Source organism: Triticum aestivum, chromosome 3B, assembly GCF_018294505.1.
Source record: "Triticum aestivum cultivar Chinese Spring chromosome 3B, IWGSC CS RefSeq v2.1, whole genome shotgun sequence".
Classification (NCBI taxonomy): Eukaryota; Viridiplantae; Streptophyta; class Magnoliopsida; order Poales; family Poaceae; genus Triticum; species Triticum aestivum.
In genome coordinates, this window is record NC_057801.1 from 507,930,993 (window position 1) to 507,945,029 (window position 14,037).

Consider the following 14,037-nt stretch of genomic DNA (forward strand, 5'->3'; position numbering starts at 1 on the left):
CTACGAAAACAAAAGTCTTCACGCTTCATGTTCCAGAAATGAATACCAAGTCTTCAAGGTCACACCAATTTCTTCACTTTCAAAGTCTTCAGAAAGTCTTCATAATATCAAAGTCTTCAGTTGAAGAACTTCATTTTTAGGGGTCGACTTTCTCTGTAAATATCAAACTCCTCATAGACTTATAGACCTGTGTACACTCACAAACGCATTAGTCCCTTAACCTATAAGTCTTCAATACACCAAAATCACTAAGGGGCACTAGATGCACTTACAGCACCGCACCTGGCAGAAGACTTCTTCCATTCTTGCACTCGACTTGGAACTTCATTCAGTCGAGTCATCAGAGACTTGAGGTCGTTCTGAAGTGTTTCTCTCGGCCAGAGTATCGTGTCGATGCGCGACGTTGCAACCTTCAGCCTTGCAATATAGTCGACCACAGCGGCAACGCGAGATTCGAGTCGGAGCACGTTCATGGCGGCTTCATCCTTCACAGGAGAGTTGATGGGATCCAAGCCAGTCTCCACTCGACTAGTCTCCTCTTCAAAGCTTTGGCAAAATTCTGCGGATACGATCCAAGGATAAGTCAACATTTCTACAACCAGTCAGTGTTACCAGTCGGATATAAAGGGTTACCTTCGAGCATGAGGAACAACTTCTTGGCGAGCCCTCCCAAATAAATCTCCAAGTCGTTCTTCTTTCCAGCCAGCTCACTAGCCTTATCACTCAAGGCCAACTTATCACTCTTCAGTCGACTGGCATACTTGTTAGCCGTGTCGAGGGCAGCTTTCAGATTGGTATTCTCCTCTTCAAGTTTGCTGACGAAAGCCAACTTTTCTTCTGCGAGTTTGGTCTTTTCTGAAGCTGCTTTCTGTGCCTCAACGAGTTCAAGATCCTTCTTCTTCAGAGATTCCCTTATTTTGTCTGCAAAATAACAGTGAGATCAAGCTCGGGAGTGTTCAGGGAACAAAGGCAGTCGTCGAAGTTCTCACCAAACATACCTTTTTCCTCCTCCTTCGCCTTCGTGAAGTTCTCTTGGATAAGCTTCAGATCAAGTTCAAGCTGGATATGCTTGTTCTCCAATTCAGTATAACAAGCTGCAAGCTCACAAGATCTCTGCGAAGGATCAATCGACAAACATCAAAAATAGATCACTTCCGAGTGACTAAGAGAAAAGGCGTAGTATTTCTAAGACTACAGCCGAATCTAAACATTCAACTGTAGTCTCGGGGACTACACCCAGTGGGTGCACTCAGCGTGCCCCCACTGGTTCTATCAGCTATCGTCGATCGGTCGACCAAAAAAGGCAGAAAGGCTAACCACCAACAGTTAGTCACAGTTCCAAAAAAAATGTGTTCTTCAGACCGTACTCGACTGCCAGCAGTCGACCAAAGTCTCGGGGACTACACCCAGTGGGTGCACTCAGCGTGCCCCCACCGGTTTATGATTCCAATCGACCAGATCGAGTAAAACAAGCAATAAGGAAAAGTTCAAGGCATTAAGACTATGGTCGACTGCCAATAGTCCACCATAGCCTTGGGGACTACACCCAGTGCGTGCACTCAGCGTGCCCCCACCGATCCAGATATTCAACCGACACACCCAGTGGGTGTACGACAGATACTAAGATTTTCAGAAAGAAAAGTTTTCAGGCATCATATCCTAACAGAACAGGCGGTGATCGACCAACCTGAACATTGCTCTGAAGGGCTGAACTGGCGTCATAAGCCGCTTGACTGGCGTCTCGGATCGCCTTCACTTGCTCCATCATAACCCCCGCCTGGCGTATGGCTTCTCTAGCAGCGCTTGCTTGGTCTTCTGGGACGTGGTGCGTAGAGAAAAGTGAAGGCTGATCAGCACTCGACGATGAAGGGCGAGCACTCGTCAGCGGCACCGCAAAGGATACGGTAGGCCGAGTGACGTTGTCCCCCTCCGCAACCAACGTCTTAGGTGCTGATACGACCTGAGCTATCTTGTCAGCAGACGCTCTCCTATTCCTCCTTTGCCTCAATGGTTCCCCGTCATCGTCATCAAGAAGATCAATGACGATACTAGGTGGAGCTACAGAAAAGATTCGGAGTTAAAAATGAAGATCCCGTCGACTGAAAACGAAACTACAAAGGTCATACCAGGGTTGGAAGTAACAGCATCCTCCATCTCTTGATCTTCAGGTTTGGTCGAGGTCTCAGAAGTCGCAACACTGCAGTTCCATAAATCAGTCAGTCAACGAACAAATCGACCAAGAGTAAATTCATGAGAAACAAGAAGACGCAAGTTACGTCATTACCCAGTAATAGTGGGAATCGCCATCTTCATCTTCGGCAAGGCCTTCGTCGGCTTTGACAACGCCACTCGAGATTGCTTCGGCGCTTTCTCAGTCGATGCCGGAGAGGTTGCCCGAGGACGCTTGGTCGATTGTACGACAGGCGCAGTCCCCTTGCCACGTTCGACTGCAGGGTCATGGGTAAGCTTGGATCTCCTTTCAGAACGGGGAGGCGCGACTTCCTCCTCCTCTTCCTCCTCCTCTTCCTCATTGGAATCACCATCTTCATCACCTTCATCGCCATCCGATTCCCACTCCTCTTGACTTTCACCTCCACTTCCTTCCTCCTCCTCAGTCGGTGCCTGCGCCCCATTAGGCATCGAGTACAACTCAGTGGTGGCCTGACAAACAACGAAACAAGGCAAAGGTTAATCGACCAATTGACAATGAAACAAAGCGAATGAAACAGGAGCACCACCAGGAGTAAATGGTCATACCGTGTCTGGTTCATAAGACTGGTCGAGTGGTGGGATCCTCCTGGCCCCATGAGGGTTATCTTTGTTCCCCGTGATGGCAGTCATCCACCTCTCCAGTGTGGCGTCGTCAACCTCCTCTGGGTGGACCCGAGTGGTGTCCTCGGTACCAGAGTACAACCACATCAGGTGACCTCGGTACTGGAGCGGCTGAATGCACCGTCGAAGAAAAACCTCCAAAAGATCCATGCCAGTGACACCGTCGCGAATGAGTTAAACCACGTGCTCCACCAAAATTTTAACCTGAGCCATTTCTTCCGGAAGTACCTTCAAGGAAGATGGCTTGTTCACTCAGTCCATGGAGAACGGAGGGAGTCCAGTCGACTGCCCCGGCGTCGACTGGTCTTGGCAGTAGAACCAGGTCGACTGCCACCATCTAACCGACTCGGGAAGGGTCATGGCTGGAAAGGCACTCTTACTCCTCATTTGGATCCCAAGCCCCTCACACATCTGGATAACCTTGGTCCTCTCATCATCCGAACTCTCCTTTTACACCGTCTGAGAGCGACAAGTGAATATGTGCTTAAAGAGACCCCAGTGCGGCCGACAACCCATGAAGTTTTCGCACAGAGACACGGAAGCGACGAGGTAGGCAATGGAATTGGGAGTGAAATGGTGGAGTTGTGCCCCAAAGAAGTTCAGAAACCCTCGGAAGAAAAGATTCGGTGGCAGAGAGAATCCGCGATCTACATGAGTGCCTAAAAGAACACACTCACCCTCCAGCGGTTGCAGTTGCCACTCGGTCCCCGGAAGTCTTGCTGACCCATGGGGGATCAGTCCCTCATTGGCCAGATCGTCGAGATCCTTCTGAGTGATGGTCGAACGGATCCAATCTCCTTGGACTCAACCTTGCTGCAGGCGGGACCGCGATGAAGATCCACCCCGACTGGTCGCTCTCCCCTTTGCTTTCGCTGTCGCGTAGCCTTCTTTGCTCGCTCCAAGGCCGCCGTGTTCTCCTTCACCATCGTCGCCGGCGAGGCGCGCGAGGAGTGGATGGGCGGAGGAAAAAGCGGGCGCAGCGGGCGAGGCAGAGGAAAGTGGAGAGAGGAATGGAGACGCACTGTTCAAAAACCCCCGTCCGGCACCTTATATAAGGACACTTCCGAGTGGCTGACAGGAGGGCCCGGGCGATCCTGTCAAATCCCGAAACAGGCGCGCGCGCGATACGTGGTGAAAAAGTCGGCGCGGAAATCGAGGCGTCTTCGCCTTATCCCATCCGAGTACTGTGGCCCTCTCCGCTTTGCGCGCTTCCCAAAATTCGGATCCCACTAAATCCGCTAACAGCAGAGCAACCTGTCAGGCGGCAGATTCCTTACGATCATCGCTCGGAAGTCCACCAAGTTCAAAAGTTCACTCGACAGAGGAAAAGAATGGATCAAGGCGACTGAAAGAAAAGTTGATGCCATCGCTAAAAAAGGTCATTGATCCAGAATGTGACATATTCAGAACACGGAAAACAGGTTGGAAAAATTATTAACTCCTTCCTCACTGAAACCTCGATCCATTCAGGGACTAATGATGAAGTCATGTACCTAGGGTAGGGTCATGGACCTGTCTAAAGTACCCTACCCAAGGACATCTTTAGAAGAAGCTGCCTTCCAGTCGACCAAGAGGGACTCCACTCGATGAACTCAAGGACACTCGACCATGAAGATTCACTCGACCACTAGGAGATCAAGAGTCACTCTGTATCCAACCGGTCTGTGATTAAGTAGCCTTTATAGTCATAATGACACTTTATGTAAGGCGTTACAGGTAACACCTAACCTTAATGTACTTTAAACCCTCTGCTGCATGGGCTGGCTGGGGTCCTGGAAGACACTATATAAGCCACCCCCTCCACTGGTAGAAGGGCTCGCACCCCTGTAACTCATACACTTATAATCCAGTCGACCGCCTCTGGGCTCCGAGACGTAGGGCCGTTACTTCCTCCGAGAAGGGCCTGAACTTGTAAATCTCTTGTGTTTACAACTCCTCCATAGCTAGGATCTTGCCTCTCCATACCTACCCCCCATTCTACTGTCAGTCTTAGTACCACGACATCGATGCAAATGAATCCAAGAGAGTTCCGTTTTATTTGATAGAAAATCTCATCGATGTGACACAAGTCATAATCCAGTCTATCCATCGCTGAGAGAACCCCAACTTTGGCATCACTTGCCTCAAGAAACCCCAGTCCACCCTATCATATGCTTTGGAGAGATCAAGCTTGTATGCACAGAAGCTTTTTGTGGGGTCCTTTTCCTGTTTGATGTAGTGTAAGCACTCAAAGGCAATTAGCGCATTATCAGTAATCATCCTACCCGGAATGAATGCACTCTGCTCGTCTGAGATTAGGTTGTCCAAGAGAGGACGGAGCCCATTAACCAAGCACTTAGATATGACCTTGTAAATCACATTGCACAGGCTAATTGGCCTATACTCAGTCAACTTTGTAGGGTTAGCAACTTTCGGAATGAGGACAATTGTCGTGGAATTTACTCCCTCTGGCATCACCCCCGTCCCAAAGAAGTCCTTAACAGCCGCAATCACACTGTCCTTGAGAGTCGCCCAATTCTTTTGGAAGAATCTGGCTGGAAAACCATCAGGCCCCGGCGCCTTGAGTGGTCCTATCTGAAAAAGTGCGTCAGAGATTTCCTTATCATTAAATGGAGCACACAGCTTATTATTATCCTCCTTCGTGACCAGTACTTCAAGGAGACCAACCACATGACTGGCATCAAGGTTAGCATCCGCTGTGAATATACCACAAAAATACTCATTCGCTAACTTACCCATTGATGCCAAATCGGAATGGACCACCCCAATACTGTCCGTTAACTGCCTGATTTTGTTTTTTCGAGCCCTCCACACTGCCTTACTATGAAAAAACTTTGTATTGCGGTCGCCCTCCTTAAGCCACGAAATTCTCGATCTTTGGAGCCAAATCATCTCTTCTTGGTACAGAAGATCATTCATCCTGTCTGTTACATTCCTTATTTCTTGTCTATCCGCATTCATATGCATGAGCTCTTCTAGCTGTGATCGGCACTTAGCTAACTCCTTTGTTACATTCCCAAACTTCCTACACCAAGACCCAAGCGACACCATGGTCTTGGTTAGCGCATCACGCAGCTGCTCCAAAGTTTTGACATTTCCAACAGACTCCCAAGCATTCTTGATGATCTCCAGAAGCGTGGAATCCCGCTCCCAGAAAATCTCGTACCGGCGCTGTTTCGGCCCAACCGGACCTGAATCCGCCTCGCCTTTGAGCAGTACTGCCACATGGTCCGAACAAGGACTAAGAATATGATGTACAGAGGCAAAGGAGAATAGGTTCCTCCACTCATTTGTTGCAACGGACCTATCAAGCCTCACCTTGACATTGTTCGAGCCGATTCTTTTGTTGTCATAGGTGAAAGGGACCCCTAAAAAACCCAAGTCTACCAAGCCACAAACTTCAAGCGCATCCCGAAATGCTATCATCTGCGGCTCCGGCCTTGGGGTAGCAGAAAAGTGTTCAAAATCCCACATTGCTTCGTTAAAATCCCCAATAACCAACCACGGGAGATCATTGACAGATTTCAAGTTCTGTATTTTCGCCCACATGAGATGCCGATTCTCTACCCGCGGTTATCCATATACGAACGCAATTCTCCACTAATCCGCCCCTTCCTGCACCCGAACCAGAGCATCGACATGACGATCGTCTTTGTCAAGCACTTCAACCACACAATTTTCATGCCAATATACTGCCAAACCACCGCTCATGCCAGAACTATCAACGCCACAAAAACCCTTCAGGCCCAACCTACCTCTCAACCTCTTCATCTTCGCTTCCTTCTGTCTCGTTTCACACAAGAACACAAACATGGGGGAATGTGACCTACATAAGGTCGTCAGCTCACGAACTGTCCGAGAATTCCCCCCTCCCCGGCAGTTCCAGCTTAAGCAATTCATTGGACCCGGCGGTCCTCCGATTCGGAGGCCGCCTCATAAGATGTACCCATTTCCACTTCGTCAATCATCTCCTCACCACTCCCGCTGTGTCGTAATCTCTTCACTATGGGGTTCTTTTCCGGTGTGGAGGCCTCCGCACTCGGACTCGGTCTCCCAATCCTGGAACCGGATTCAATAAGGAGCACAATATCAGCCACCTTTCCTCCCAGGTTAGGAAATAGCTGCCCCCGGAGGTTAACAGTACCATCCTCTCTGACAAGTCTTTTACGAGCCGAGCGCTCCTGATCCAGCCCGCCCTGCTCGCCTTCCTCAACAACCCCCTCAACTTGACTAGGATGCAAACCAGCACCCCTCCCTTCAGCCCCAAAGCCTCTCCCTCCTCTTGCACCTCTTCCTCCATCTCCTCTTCTACCACCCCGTACTCCTTCCCCAGAGGCATATTCTCTACGTGACTCAGACCAAGCACCTTGACCTCCTCTTGCACCACTGTTTATTGGTACTCCACTCCAATGCAAATAGTCACCCCATTCACACGACAACGGGTCGTGTATCCCATTGCCACATTCCTCAACCACGTGACCCATACATCCACAGAAGAAACAGAAATCAGGCAGCTTTTCGTAGTAAACAGGGTATTTCTTCCTTTCCTTCAAGGTGATTGGCACAAATCTCATCAACGGTTTATTTACATTAACAAACACCCTAACCCTCAAATGGCTCGAAGGATTGATTTTGCCTTCATTGACAAGCACCGTAAACGGAGGCTCCCCTACCTTCTTTGCCACCTTCTCGGCCAGTTCTTTCTTCCTTGTTAGACCGTCAGGCGGGCCTTTGATCCTAGCCCACAATGGGTACATGTCCAACGAGTAATCAGAGACATTAGTAAACCCATAATATTCAACCAAAACCACTGGATCTCTCCTAAACTGCCATGGTCCTCCTTCCATAACATTCTTCCAGTCTCCCAAACAATGGCATTGCGCCAAGAACAAATTAGGACCCTTGATGTTGAACGTCACACCTTGAGCACACGCCCACGCATTCCTCATGGAGTTTAACAGGGCCGCATGACTGAACGGACGTAGGGTATGAACCCTAAAGAGAGCCAGCCATCTTACATCCTTGATTAACTCATCAACCTCCCCTGACAGATCAAGATCTTCCACCTCCTCACCATGTAAGTTTAGGCCTTCAAACACATCCTCCAGATTCAGATCTAGACCATGGTGATCCCAATTTTCCTCCTCATCCCCATCCACCCGATCATGCTCCATCCCCCTTGCTGCATCCGCCCCTCCGCCGGCCACCCTTGCCACCGATGACGACGGGATTTGATCCTCTCCAGCCCCCAAGACTTTCCGCCCTAACTCCTCCGCCTGCGCTCCCTTCGACCCCCCTACTCCGCGGACTCCATCCCCTACCTCCATGCTACCGGTGTACCAGGACGATTGACACGGGACGACCCGATCACCAGCAAGACCTAAGCAATACGCCGGATTTCACGTGGAATTTTGTGGACTTCGGCGGCGCCGCCGAAGGAAGGGGTAGACCCTAGGGAAACCCTAGAGGCAAGAAGAAGAAGCCCGTGCAACTAAAGCAGAATATGAAAGCTAGCGAACAGTTCCTAACACAAACATCCACCGGTATGCAAAAAAAAGTAATACGACATAACCAACAGTGCGCAAAGAGATATACTACAGATATGATGTTCGTCCGTCAAGTAGGAATAGTACTTGCCTGAATATAAGAGGATTCTCATTGTGGTCATTTCCTCCTGTGAGCAACTGATGGGCTATATCATCTGTATCATCCCAAACAAGAGGAACTGAGCAAGAAACTTCTTGTTGATGTTGTTCAATCCATAAAAAAAGAATTGATGTTGTTCAACCTTTACGGTTGTAACTTGTAAGTTCATATATGATCAAAACTAAAATATGCAGCCCCAGCCCATGGGCCACGTGGAGTGCAGGGAAACTGGCGGACGCCGAAGCGTTTTCCATATCTTGTTGGTTTCCTGCTCCATCAGAAATACAGTTACAATTACTGCAAAAATGAGGAAAAGCAGAAGCATGTAGTCGATACACATGCAAGTGTAGCATGTGAAATATCACTACAACTTACCTCACCGGACTGAACTATGATCTAGAGACCTTGACAGAAGTGCTCGGATTCTAATTAAGATCTCCAGCTATTGACTTTTTTTTCTTTCGAAAAGGGGGGCTTCCCCGGCCTCTGCATCAGAAAGATGCATACGACCACATTTATAAATAAATAAAGTAGTTCAACAATGTTTTGTAAAGTGCTGCAACAAAGGATACTGGCTCACATAGAGCAAGCAAAATAACACAAGGGCCAAAAGCCACAACTGGCTGGCATAGTAAAGAGAGATAGGTAAACTAAGCGCCTATCCTATTACATGACCGCCATCCAAACCGGTTGAAGAAATCCCGCGCTACCATCTCCCACCGAACAGATCCAGTAACCAAACGCGCCCTGGCCTCCGTTGGAGTGAGTAATGACCACGTATGGATTAGCGCAGTAGCCCGAAATAGAACCTGCAAAAAATGAATAGTTGTTGTTCTGTTAAAAGCCAAGTCATTTCTGTAGAGCCAAATTGCCCATAACAACGCACATGCTCCCACACGAATTTGTCTAGCTGTTTCGGCCTCTATACCAACCAGCCACGTTCCAAACAACGACCTGACCGAATTCGGAGGAGTAATGTTAAAGGCAATCTGCACCGAGCGCCACAACACCCTCGCCATCGGGCACTCAAAGAAAAGATGCTTGATAGTTTCATCCCGATCACAGAAACTACACCTAGTGGATCCTGTCTAGTTGCGCTTAATCAAATTATCTTTCGTTAGAACGACTTGTTTATGCACAAACCACATAAACACTTTGATTTTGAGAGGAACCTTAACTTTCCAAACGTGTTTGGAACTAGGAATTACACTAGAATTGATGACATCAATGTACATCGACTTGACTGTGAATTCACCAGATTTAGTAAGCTTCCAACACAACTGATCGGGCTGATGAGTAAACTGAACCTCCATGAGTCTACTCACCAGATGAATCCAAGCCTCCCATCGGTCAAACACAAGCACCCTCCTAAATTGGATATTAAGAGGAGAAGATTGCAGACTCGTTGCAACCAGAGCATCCCGTCGCCGCACAATGCGATAAAGCACCAGATACTGGAGTGCCAGTGGAGCATCACCTAGCCAGGTATCTTCCCAGAATCGAGTTTTATTGCCATCACCGACAACAAACTTTGTTCTGTTAAAGAAAGTAGCTTTGACCCTCATTAACCCCTTCCAGAAGGGCGAATCAGTGGGTCGAGCCGTCACCTGGGACAAGGTTTTAGAGTACAGATACTTGTTACGAAGAATCTGCGCCCAAGTTGCCTCGGTCTCGGCAGATAACTTATAAAGCCACTTACTTAGAAGGCATCTGTTCTTAACTTCAAGGTTCTCAACCCCAAGACCCCCTTGGTCTTTTGGTCGGCAGATGACATCCCATTTGGCTAGGCGGTACTTTCTCTTAGTTTCATCGCTCTGCCAGAAGAAACGAGACCGATAGAAGTCCAGTCTTTTCCTAACTCCAACTGGAACCTCAAAAAAGGATAAGAGAAACATAGGCAAACTCGTGAGCACCGAATTAATAAGAATCAATCGGCCTCCATACGACATAAGTTTGCCCTTCCAGCAGCTCAGTTTCTTCTCAAACCGATCCTCGATACACTTCCATTCACTGTTAGTTAACTTACGATGGTGAATGGGGATACCAAGGTAAGTGAACGGAAGAGTCCCCAAATCGCAACCAAACAGTTGCTTGTAAGCATCTTGTTCCTCTTTGGCTCTACCAAAACAGAACAACTCACTTTTATTGAAGTTGATCTTCAGACCGGACAATTGCTCAAATAGGCACAATACCAGCTTCATATTTCTCGCCTTAACCAAGTCGTGCTCCATAAAAATGATTGTATCATCGGCGTACCGCAGAATGGACACACCACCATCTACAAGATGAGGCACAAAGCCACCTACTTGTCCTGCCTCATTTGCCCTTCCTATCAAAATTGCCAACATATCAACAACAATGTTGAAGAGGATAGGAGACATTGGATCACCTTGCCTCAGGCCCTTGTGTCTGGAAATAATGACCTATATCGTCATTCACTTTAATTCCAACACTCCCTTTTTGCGTGAAAGATTCAACTTGGCGCCTCCAAGCTTCGTCAAAACTCTTCATACGCAAGGCTTGTTGTAGAAAGGGCCATTTGACTTTATCGTACGCCTTCTCAAAATCCACCTTAAAAATCACTCCATCCAGTTTTTTCGTGTAAATTTCATGGAGCGTTTCATGCAGGACCACCACCCCTTCAAGAATGTTCCTATCCAACATGAAAGCAGATTGAGTAGGCTGCACCACAGTATGCGCAATCTGTGTGAGCCTATTCATCCCGACCTTGGTAAAATTTTTGAAACTCACATTAAGAAGACATATTGGCCGAAATTGCTCAATCCGCACTGCCTCTGTCTTCTTGGGAAGAAGTGTTATCGTCTCAAAATTTAGCTTAAAAAGGTGAAGCTGACCAGCGAAAAGATCATTGAACAAAGGCAATAGATCATTGACCAGCTATTGACTAATTCAATCGATTCAAGTTGTGTGTATTGTACAAATTGCAGGTAAATATGTGAGCAAAGGTTGTCACCAATCCAAGTTCGTATCCTTATGTAAACAAATTAAACACTACCATGACAAAAAATAAACATCCATGTCACTACATCGAGACTAAAACTAGGTGCTGGAGTGACTGGCCTTTTAGTCATGAAGACGTCTCAACGGACTCGAAAACCACACGGTTCTCTACGAGGAGGTGCGGGTCCTCCTCAATGAGCGGCCATGAGGAGTTGTAAAGTCCCCACGGGTGCTCCTTCATATCGTCCCAGAAGAACGACCCTAATGAGAGGCGCGATGGTGCCCGCGGTGGGGAAGCTGAGCTTCACCTGGCTCTTGAAGAAGCGGAACACCATGATACCATACGCGCGTGTCACCTCCACTAGCGGTATCGAACATGCCAACCACACACCCGTGACAGTGTCTGAGTTATGAATCTCCATCGCCCGCTTGCCGCATGGGCAACATAACACATGTCACATTGCGGTACTTCCATGATCGGCAGCCACTACATGTTCAACGACGGGCCTGAGCAAACGGCAGGGAGGAGCTTGGGCACGACACAACTAAATATGGCTGCAGATTGCCTAGGAAGGCGGAAGGGGCGGTGTGGTGCTTAGGAATGACAGCGGGGAGCTCGGCAATGATGGGCGACGACTGTCGGCCTCACGCTCGAAAGTGGCAGCCCCGAGATCGGGGAATGGCTAGGAAGGTGGATCCGCGAAGGGAAGTTATGGGACGGCCGAAATCGGGCGGCGTAATCGCGAGCTCTGTGACGATCACGAGGGTCCAGACTCACGGTGGATGTCCCTGAGATGCTCCATGAGCGGCGGGGCTCTTGGCGGTCGGCACGAAGGTGGGGTGAGGTGGCATGGCGATGGTGAATGTTCATGGGGCAGCTGTAGAATTTCCACGCGTTTTGAATCGGACGGATAGCTTGGTAGGTTGGACCTAAATAGTCCATGGTAGCAAAATTTGAGTGTACTCAAATTCGTTGATCCCCATGTAGATCAGGGTACAGTGTTGGGGACGTTTTTCCCAGAAAATTACTAACTTTTTTTTTTTGCATTTTAAGTAAATTTTAGGTCTATTATTGAAGATGCTCGAGATTGCTAGCATTCAGAACTTGTGCATAGATGGCTCATTTCCATCTGATCCAGACTGCTCTCGTTCACCGGAAAAAAGGAGCTCTCCTATATGACGCATTTTGTGTCATACAGGAGCTAGACGCACCACAGGGTCGACACGCGACTAGGCCGACCCATCGAAGCGAAGCCGCTTGTTGTTTCCTATCGGGCGGTATAAAAATACTTGAAAAATAATCGAGAACACGATGATTTGCGATTAACCACCACACCAAACAGCAGCTCCTGATCATGTAGGCGTGAAACAATATAAGAACACACAACAAGGTTGAGATTTGGAAAACATTTTAAAAAATGTTTTTTTAATTCTTGAAAATTTCGAACAGTTTTGAAATGCCACAATTTTTTTTATATTCTAATTCTTTTTTTGAGAAATATGATCAATTTCTGTAGTTTGATTTTTTAAAAACACGAACAGTTTTGTATAACACATTTTTTTCGAGAATTGAACATTTTCTAAAGAAAACACAAAAAGTAAAAAGGAGAACATTTTCTGCAATTCCCGGATATTTTCTGAGATCACAAAACATTTGAAATTTTTGAACAAACCTTGAAATAAGGGACATTTTTTAAATTTCGAACAAGAAAATTTAAAACAAACATTTTAAATAAAATGCGAACAAAATTTATATTTTTGTGTATTTTTAAAATGCGAACAAAATTTCAAACATAGGAACATTTGTCAAAATTTTGAACAAAATGTTGGAACCGGGAGCATTTTTTGAAATTCCAAAATATTTTCCGAAACACAATCATTTTTCAGAAATTGTGGATTTTTTGAAGATGAGGACATTTTACTGAAATTCGTTGAAACACATTTGTTTTTGAATTTTTAAACAATTTATGAATACGATAACATTTTCTGAATTTTTGAACAAATTTTAAAAAAGAACATGTTTTGAAATTCATGAACATTTTTTCAATAACGAATATTTTCGGAAATTGTGAATAAAATTTTAAATTTTGCTACAAAAGAAACAGGAAGAGGAAAAAAGGAAAATGAATAAGAAAAAGGAGAAAGGAAAAAGAAACAGAAACAGTCAAAGTAAAATGTAAAAGAAACAAAAGCCAAAAAGAAAAGAACAGGAAAAAAGGAAAATCGAAAAACCAGCTGAGGAACCTTATGGAATTTCCTAAGACCGATAAAAACGGGATTTCCTATTTGGCGCTGCAGGCGCCGGTTATAGTTGTTTCTGCAAACCGGCGCCTGCAGCGACGCTACTTGGGCTCGGCCCATCTACCATCCCCCCCACTCGCCTCCCCTGTTTTGAAACTCAAAAAAGGAGAGCTACGAAGCCAGGAATCGAACCACAGATCCCTCACTTGACCGCTAACTCTAGCGACCACGCCATCGAGCTCACTCGTAAATACAAACCTCATTTCCTTTTCTTTATACGACACGAAATGCCCTTCATGTTTTCTGTGTGTTTTTTCCTTTTCTTTTTCTGTTTCCTGTTTTTTCCTTTTTTTTCTT